Genomic DNA, 9,348 nt, shown 5'->3' with positions numbered 1-9,348 from the left:
TAATTCCCTATTATTAAAGAGTAATTTGGAAAATCGTAAAATTTCGCAAACCGAACAGCCAAGTTCGTATTTTTGATGTAATTTCTAAACGGCTAATCCAATTGAGGCAAATGATATGCCCTTGGAAAGCTTATGAAAATGCGCTACTTTCTCTTGTTGAAAGTTTTTTCTAATTTTGAACGGTTTAAAAGTAATTTAGAAAACGGTAAAAGTTCCACCGAGTTCGTATTTTCGAGCTAATTTTTTAACCTTACGTTCAAATGCAGCAAATAATATGGCGTTGGAAAGCTTGAGGAAATGAGAAACTTTTTGGTATATATTATTTGTCCCAATTCATTACAGTTTTATGTCAATTTTGAAAATGGCTAAAATCGTATTTTTGCTGTAATTGTTACAACTTTTATCGGAATGGGGCAAATAATATACAGTTGAAAAGCTACGGAAAATGCGAAAACTTTTTCATGTTGATGGTTTTCTCTGATTCGTTCTGCCTTTATCGCGAAACAGATTCTTAAAAAATGCACCACATGGAGAACTTGAACTTCTCGGCATGTTTACTTGAACTTAACTTTGTTTTTCACGTGTTTTTTTTATCGTAGCTCTCCATCCACTCACCGGAATTGACCAAGTGATATACCGGTGGAAAGCTGATGTAACACACAACTTTCCCGTGTTGATCATTTTTCATACTCGCGACTATTTTAAAAAAAAATTCATCTGAAATTCATTCAGTGTAGTTGGTGAACTTCCTGCTGTTTTCACGTTGAACTTCTGTGACGTATTTTCGTTTATAATTTTCTCATCCATTCGTTAGTGTTACACAAATGATATTCCTTTTGTACAAACCTCTCTCACAATATTTTTTTAACTTTATCCGACCGAGGACTTGAACTTATAACAACAAAACTTTTAGTCTTTGTTTTTATTCTTTTAAATAGAAAATGCACACCGTGTAGTACGTGAACTCCTCGCAGTTATAAATCTAAACTTCTCTCGGTTACATGAAAATATCTGAGTTTTTTATGAATATTAGTTTAAATTTTTTAACATTTTTTACGAAATTTTGAAGCACTCTATTATTAAAAGTAGAACTTCTTGTTATTTAATTTTTGAACTTTGTGCTTCCATTCTTTAATAACGAGGAAAATCTGAGTTTTCTATAATCATCGAACTTCTCCATCTTTTTAATATGGACTTCCTGGTTTTATTTCTTAATCTTTTTTATGAAATATTGAAGTGCTCTATTATTAAAACTTGAACTTCTTGTTATTTAATTTTTGAACTTCTAGTTATTTAATTTTTGAACTTCTTGTTTTCATTCTTTAATAACGAGGAAAATCTGGGTTTTCTATAATCATCGAACTTCTCCATCTTTTTAATATGGACTTCCTGGTTTTATTTCTTAATCCTTTTTATTAAATTTTGAAGCGCTCTATTATTAAAAGTTGAACTTCTTGTTATTTAATTTTTGAACTTCTTATTTCCATTCTTTAATAACAAGGAAAATCTGAGTTTTCTATAATCATCGAACTTCTCATCTTTTTAATATGGACTTCCTAGTTTTATTTCATAATCTTTTTTATGAAATTTTGAAGCGCTCTATTATTAAAAGTTGAATTTCTTGTTTCCATTCTTTAATAATGATGAAAATCCGAGTTTTGTATAATCATCGAACTTCTCCATCTTTTTAATATGGACTTCCTGGTTTTATTTCTTAATCTTTTTTATGAAATTTTGAAGCGCTATATTATTAAAAGTTGAACTTCTTTGTTATTTAAGTTTTGAACATCTTTTTTTCATTCTTTAATAAAGAGGAAACCCTTGCCTTTTTAATCATTTTTCTCATATTAAACACACACCATGTAGTACATGAACTTTTTCTGTTTTTATAATTTGAATTTTTTATTTTCTTTATGAAATCAAATTGCTCCTAAATAATAACTGAACTTCTTTGTGGATTGAGAGAATTGTTTCAAAACGCAAAAAATAATAATTTCTTTATTGTGTTTTTGAACATGGAAATAGAAGGTGAACCTTTCTCGCAAGAATTTTGAACTTCCCTGGACAAAGCACTTGAACTTCTTTCAACAAACCTTTGAAGCGTTTATTTTTCTATACTTCTACTCTCACATGAAATGCATTCCTTGCAGTACTTGAACATCTCGTTGTTTTCACTATGAACTTCTGTCACATTTTTGTGTATGCGTCGAATTACACGCAATTGAAGGTCGGATGACATGTTTTGCCATTTTTAAAACATGTAATTGGAGGTTGGACGTCCCGCAATATAAATTATGAACCGTGCACGGAGATGCACGTGAACTTGTTGCAACAAATCTTGGTCTTTATATACTTTGAACTTCTCTGTTATTTTAATTTCAACTTCTTAGTCATATTCTTAGAAAGGAAATATGTATTTAAATAAGCATCAAACATTTTTTTGTAAATTGAACTTCATTGTTTTATTTATTTTTCTTAGGAACGGTAATAATTTGCGTTTCTTGTATACATCAAACTACGCCTCTATTTTAATTTGAACTTCACCATTTTTATTCTTTAGTAACAAGGAAAAATCTGAGTTTTTTATAAATATTGAACTTTTCGATTTTCGTAATTTGGACTTCTTGGTTTATTTCCTTATAGTAACGAAAAAATCCTAGGTTTCTAAACAAATATTGAACCGGCCCGTTATTTAAAATAAACTTCTAGAGTTTTTTTTGTAAGAAATGGTGAAAATCTTTTTTTATGAATTTTAAACTACTCTATTTTTAATAAAAATGAACCTTTTGTTTTCATTCTTTAATAAAGAGGAGAATCTGAATTTCGTATAACCATCGAACTACTCCGGTTTTTAGATTTGAACTTCTAGGGTTTTTTACGGATAAAATCCTTTTTATATAAATTTGTGTTGATATGCTTTGTTTCTTTGTGTTTGACCTTCTTGGGGTTTGTAATAAACATTGGACTTCTTTGTCTTTTAAATTTAGAAATCTAAGTTTTTTCTAGAAACGGGGAAATCCATGTTTTTTATAATTTTCAAAATGATCAAAATTTTAAGTTTGAACTTCTAGGTTTTTTTAGAAATGAGGAAAATCCATTTTCCAATAGACGAGAAAATCCATGAGCTTTTTTTGTACAAACATATGTGTCTCTTTTTTGTTTTCTCACTTTTGTCGAACTCTCCAATTTATTAAATATGAACTTCGAGAGTTAACATTATTCTAGGTGAGCCTTATTTCATTTTTCGTATAGAAATATCGTGGTGCTTTGTTTTTAAAATTTGAACTTCCTGGTTATATATATCTAGAAACAAAAAAAATCCAATTTTTTCTATTAAGATTGAAATTCTTTGTTAGTTTAACTAGATGATACCCCGCGCGTTGCTGCGGAAATTTTTAGCTCGCAAAGGTGAAAGTTAAATTCAACAAAATTTTGTGGCTCAAATATTCAATTGTAGTAATAGCTCAAAAATAAATATGTGACATAAAGTAAGTCTTTTTTGTGAGTAAGAAAGAAAGTTTAGTAGAAGCAAATGAAAATAAACAGGTTAAGGAGAAATCCTACAAAAAAATCAAACATGTCTCAGTTAGAGGAGGCCAGAATTTCACATACTATTCTTATGTATAACAATTATGTTTGTAGCTAATGTGGTCTGATATTAACCACTCATGGCAACGTAAGGAACTAATAATGCTTTCTTGCATGCATGCATGCATACGTGCGCATGCTAGTAGAAGTGACAAACTACCACACGCGAAGCAGTAGTGACATGCACGCACGTGCAAGGCTAGCTCTCGTTGGTGAGACTGCCGGAGGACGTCGTGCTGGAGATCCTGCCAAGGAAGGTCCGCCGGTTCGAGCTTCGTCCAAGCGCCACAGTAGCCACTGCCGTCCCCTGCTCGGTTCCTTCGTCCCTAGCACGACCGGCCTCTTCGAGGACAACGTCATGTTGCTTGCGTTGCATCCCAGAGTCGTCCTCGAGCGCTTCGGCGGCGACGACCGGCTCACCATCTGCAACTTGCTCTGGCGCGTGCCAGATACTCCGGGAGTACGGAGGCATATTCTCTATTTTTCCTCTCCGCTGAACTACGACCAGTTCTTCCATTACTTGGACACGAGCGTGAGGCCTTGAGGACGCCTGTGCCCGGTGTCGGCCGGACCTCAGCAGGGAGTGCAGACTACAAAAACAAAATAGTGCGAGGATCAGCGACTCACCATATAAACAGTGGCGGTGCTTGGCTGCAACTGGGAAGAACGGAGGCAACCAATGAGCTCGACGACGGTCTACAATGGGAAGGATGATGACAGGGAATGGAGCTCTGCATGCATGGGACCAAGATTCGGTCGCCAGGTAGGTGAAGAGCCCCAAGAGCTTCGCAAGATCATGAAAACAAAGAGCTCGACCCTCATGGTGACGGCAGGACGCTCGGCTTGATCTATAGAATCCACTATATATTGTGTAAAGAGATAACTGGAAGAGGAGAAGACATGCTTGCAACGGAAAGAGAAAATGAACTACATACTTTTTTTTCCTACTAGCAAAAATGCTCGTGCGTTGCAACGGAAAAAGAAAAAATATCACACACCCTCCTTTCCACCCTACTGATGGTGGTCGTGGTGTCCACTTGATCACAAACACATCCGAACGTGGTCCATCCAAAGACGATAAACCCATCCATAAAAATGTAAAGCTAATTTGTAATTCCATAGAAATTGCCCTTGTAGAATCCATACAAAACTCAATCCAACCGACCATTTTATAATAATATGTTCATAAACTTTAGTTGTGCTATTACTGACCATGTTTAAATTGGTAATAAGAAACTTAATGACGCTGCATGTTGTTTGCGAGTAACGTTTATATTCTCTCACATAGAAGAATTGCTTCTATTCTTTCAGGACAGAACGATACAACAAAACGTTTTAGAACGCAAGGGGTCAAAATACTCTGAATCAGATTATACACTCTGAAATATAAATTTAGGCCATATACATTCCGCTTTTGCAGCTAACCTACCAAGTATTACACTTCTAGGACCAAAAAGTTGAAAGTGGAATATCACAACTTAAGTATCGAACTAACCTCTACTTGAAAGTATTGCACGCATTTGTGAATCCAAGCATAGTTATCTGGAGGAAATAATTCAGCAAATACAATATGCGTAGACTATTCAGAGATCTCATGAGAGGTGAATTGATGCCCAATATATTGAGAAACAATACACATGTTTCAGCAGGTAGTTCGATTAACTGAAGCAAATTATCTACAAAGAATAGAAAAGGAAATTAGTACATAATCCGGGGACCAAATTGGTAAACAATACCACAATCTTGAAAAGAAACATCAACATCAGTAAATTTTAGAACACCACAACTACAGTCTTGTGCCACTTGCGGTTGCACCCCATGAAATGGCAAGAGAACCGCACATAGTGGCGAGCAGTTGGCTTTGCCTGACTGAGCAGTGGCAAACAAAACCTTCAGAATATTTTGTAAGAATTTTGGTAATTTTACTACATAACAATTCTCCTAATTCCTAACAAAAAAACATTACCCAAACAACTGCAGGATTTTTTTGTCTAAAACCTAAACTTGTAAGAGAAACATCCACAGTTCTACACAAACCAATGCTGATATCGTTTGCAGAATTTCCTGAGTTCGTTCTTGCTACTTCTTCACAAGGCAGTCAGTCAATTTGACAATTTTTTCAGTGCTCAAATATTGAAATATTTGTTCTTATAGCGAGTATGTTCAGAGGACCGTAGAGAAAAACAGGTTTGTATTAATTGACTTGTTAATTGACTCTCTACAGCCCCTCACAAGTTATACACAAACACAATCGTCAAAATCCAGAGCCGACCCTCAAGTAAGCTAGCTAGGTTCTGGGCTTAGTGCTGAAGTGCATAGTACAGTGCTACATCACATTACAGGGAGACGATCATACGACAATCTCAAGAAGAAAGGGAAGGGGGAATAGCAAGGCTGTTTCTGAGGATGGTCGAGGCATCACATACCTCTGGTGTAGGCACCGTTGGCAATATTGGATGGCTCGACAAACGTTCTGCTACCTCCAGCGAACTCGGTGCTTCCCTAACTAATTTTCTTTGTTGGCTTGCATTGCTTGTCTATACTGTTAGATCAGCAAGTGACGAAGCTCTAACTGCCAATCTTCCCCTCTGCAATTCACAACCAAGATATAAATTGTGTGACTGCATATTATGTTATGAATAAAGAGAAAACACATGATATACAATGTTACAAAAACTGTTTTGGACAATTCTAACTTGTAGATAGCTCAATATGATTTTGCTTTGAAATAAAACTTAAGCATAAATGCCCAGAAAAATTAATGAACAAAGTAGCAGACTAAAATATTTACAATAAAAAGGATATATTTGATCACTAATCCTGCTAAAAAACATAGATTTTTTTGTTGCATCAGGCAAAGATTCTTAATGTGAGAAATTTAATCTACAGTAACGACCAGCCACTCAGTTCACACAATTGTACAATCATTTTATTTAGGGAAACATATGTGTCGCAATGGATACAAAATAGATAAATAAATGTGTTTAGAAACCTGGAAAATAATTATCCAAACAAACCTATTGTATTATTCTAATGATTCAAAATGAATGGCGTCAAAGATACAACATATGCTCATGTACATCCAGCCACATCGTCGACCACTATTTATTCACCTTGCAACTAATGTTCATATCAACAAAATGGTTCATATTTTCAGTTTCAGATGAAGGATATTTAAGAGAAAATGATGCATGTAACAAGCCTTTAGACGTTAACGAAAACACAAAACTATATGGTACAATACTTCTTTGTATATAGCTATGACTGAAAAATTAAATGGTCAATGAGAGGGCAAACAAATCACAGGATTTTCTTTTGCATATCAATGTCAGTTAGAAATAAACAAAGAATTATAATCAGAAGAAATAAAGAAAGCGCAAAATTTCTCAAGAGCATATGACAAGAAACAATCTAATCCACTTCCACTAAACTTTTTTTGGTGCATTTCCTCATCAAAAATTGGCTTTACTAAACGTCGGTGCCACCTAACTACCAGGTCCATCGAAGGCCCAACTTCAACCAGCTCCATTCTAGGAATATATGGATTTTGTAGTTCTCAACTCCTGCTTTATAAGATCATATATGTGGTAATCATAAGTCCATCCAAAAGATTGTTGAGCCTCTTCTTTGAATGAGAGGCGTACACTCCTACTGCAAACACCATTATAACAAAGGAATATGACATCTTTCAGCAGTTATAGCAGACAATAATATTCTCTGGTTAATATACAAAGGAAAATGAAAAGATCATTGTAACAGGCACGCAAAAGGCTTCAGATAGGACCTATATTGTGCTACTCAAAGTCAATATCTAGCTCAAAAAGTCAATGTCGAGCTCAGAAAGTCATTTCATTTTTGAGAGCCTCACCGATTTAATCTTTATTTTCTCAAGTGAATAATAATTCCTCATTGTCACTAAGAATGCAATAAGATTTAGGGAGAACTCCAGGGACACCCCTTCTCTCAAATGGCCTGATGTTGTTGCTATTCATGGTGTAATTCACAGAATGCTTCAAGGCGAAAAAGTTCTGCCAGCACGAAGTTCAAACTGTACATTATTGCCATGCTCAATCTGGAACAAACATTAGAGCACTGGTCTAATGTGGGAGCCAGGGAAAAACACATACGTACTATTTCTAGTTGCTCCACATATATGGTTCGAAAGAAACAATCTTTTCCAATACCAACTAAATTAAGATTTACATGTGGATATTTGTACAAACCATGGACTACCTGCAAGAAGCAGCTCAGACAAAAATTCCAGTTCTGTCTCTATTAGAAAAGCAAGGTAAGCGTGCAGACCTCATGCCGAGACGAGCTGATGTTGCTGGCAGCGAGGAAGGCTCGGCATCCTCTGACTATGGATGCACGCCGGCCAGAATCACGTAGCCACGGCTCCGACCAGAATCACCGTGTCTGTCCCGGATTAGAGAGAGGGAACAAAAAATTACAAGCATGGTTTTGGTACGGATTCACAGAAGATCGTAATCAAACATCACGACAGCATACTGTTTGGAATTCAGAAATCCATTCAAGTCATGCACCCCAAAGGATGATCCATCAGTATATAGGATAAATCACCCAAGAATGATTACCAACTCAAGCATCATGTTCTAGAAAAAATATTCAGGCACGCCATGGTTGCCAATTCAGAAGATGAAGCACAGCAAACAGGCTGTTAAGCCCAATTCTAAAAATCAAACATACCTCTATTGAATCTAAGGCTAGCGTAATCCATAGCCTTGCCTGGAAAGCCTGCCGGCCGGTCGCCGGAGCTGCCACCGGTAGCGACCGCCTCCCTGACTCTACGCCCCCTGCTCCTTCTCCTTTCTTCCTTTCTCCCTCATGCCCCGTCTCTCTTTCTATGGATGAGCAGGACGCCGCCGCCACCGGAGCAAGCCGCCGCACCAGCAGCCAGATCGGTCGTTGCCGCCCCCGGATCCGCCCGTATTGCTCGCACCGGCGCCGCGGCCTCGCGTCACCCACCGGCCGCCTGCCCGTTCCGATGAACTCCAGCGCCGCCAACCTTTTCCCCTACGTCGAGGAGATGCTCGAACCGCTGCCGACCGCTGCGTGGCCCGGCAGCCCAGCCACATCGGCAGCTCGCCCGCGTGGGCTGCGCGGATGGCCGGACAGGAAGACCATCCGCAGGTGGCGGCGGCGCCGGCCGTACCCCGGCTCTCCTTCGATGCATACGTGCCCGTGTGTCTTTTTGTTTCCAACCCTTGTGTTAGGCCGAATAAAAGTAAGGCCCAAGCCCAGAAACGAACGAAATGTTTTCTCACTTTAAAAGGACCGCGCGTTTAATACATGAAACTACAGGGGTTTTTGTCGAAACCTTACTGGACGAAACGTTTTCTGACTTAAAAAGGGACCGCGGGTTCAATAACTAAAACATCAGGGACTTTTCAGCAAAAATAGCAATATCTGGTTTATTATTATTAGGGAAAGATAAACTGTAAGAATTTTGAGTTATTTGTATACATCAAAGTACTCCATTTTTCAAATTTGAACTTTTTTGTTATATTCTTTAGTAACTAGGTCTCATTTGTTTACAAATGCCGAATTGCTCAAAATTTTAAATTTGGACTTCTTGATTTTATTTTCTCTTAGTAACGCAAATAATCCTTGTTTTGTAATAAACCAATGCTCTGTTATTTTAATTTGAACTTCTAGGTTTTTTATAAACCGAGAAAATCCATGTTATATAAACTTCTTTTTTGATCTGATCATTTTTTAAAAATTTGACTGCCTTGTTTT

General features: G+C 36.9%; 1 long non-coding RNA gene across 1 annotated transcript; it reads right to left on the bottom strand.

Annotated features, from left to right (window-relative positions):
* Positions 1-4,903: 4,903 nt before the first annotated feature.
* Positions 4,904-8,795, bottom strand: LOC125506706. Its single transcript, XR_007282750.1, has 4 exons — positions 8,296-8,795; positions 7,891-8,004; positions 6,015-6,176; positions 4,904-5,264 (listed from the first exon to the last, which is right to left on the bottom strand). It is a non-coding gene; the product is annotated as an uncharacterized LOC125506706 (long non-coding RNA).
* Between the last annotated feature and the right edge of the window lie 553 nt (positions 8,796-9,348).

This window comes from Triticum urartu, chromosome 5 (assembly GCF_003073215.2).
Source record: "Triticum urartu cultivar G1812 chromosome 5, Tu2.1, whole genome shotgun sequence".
Lineage (NCBI taxonomy): Eukaryota > Viridiplantae > Streptophyta > Magnoliopsida > Poales > Poaceae > Triticum > Triticum urartu.
Note: the sequence above shows the minus strand (reverse complement) of the source record. Positions and strands in the feature narration are given on the sequence as shown.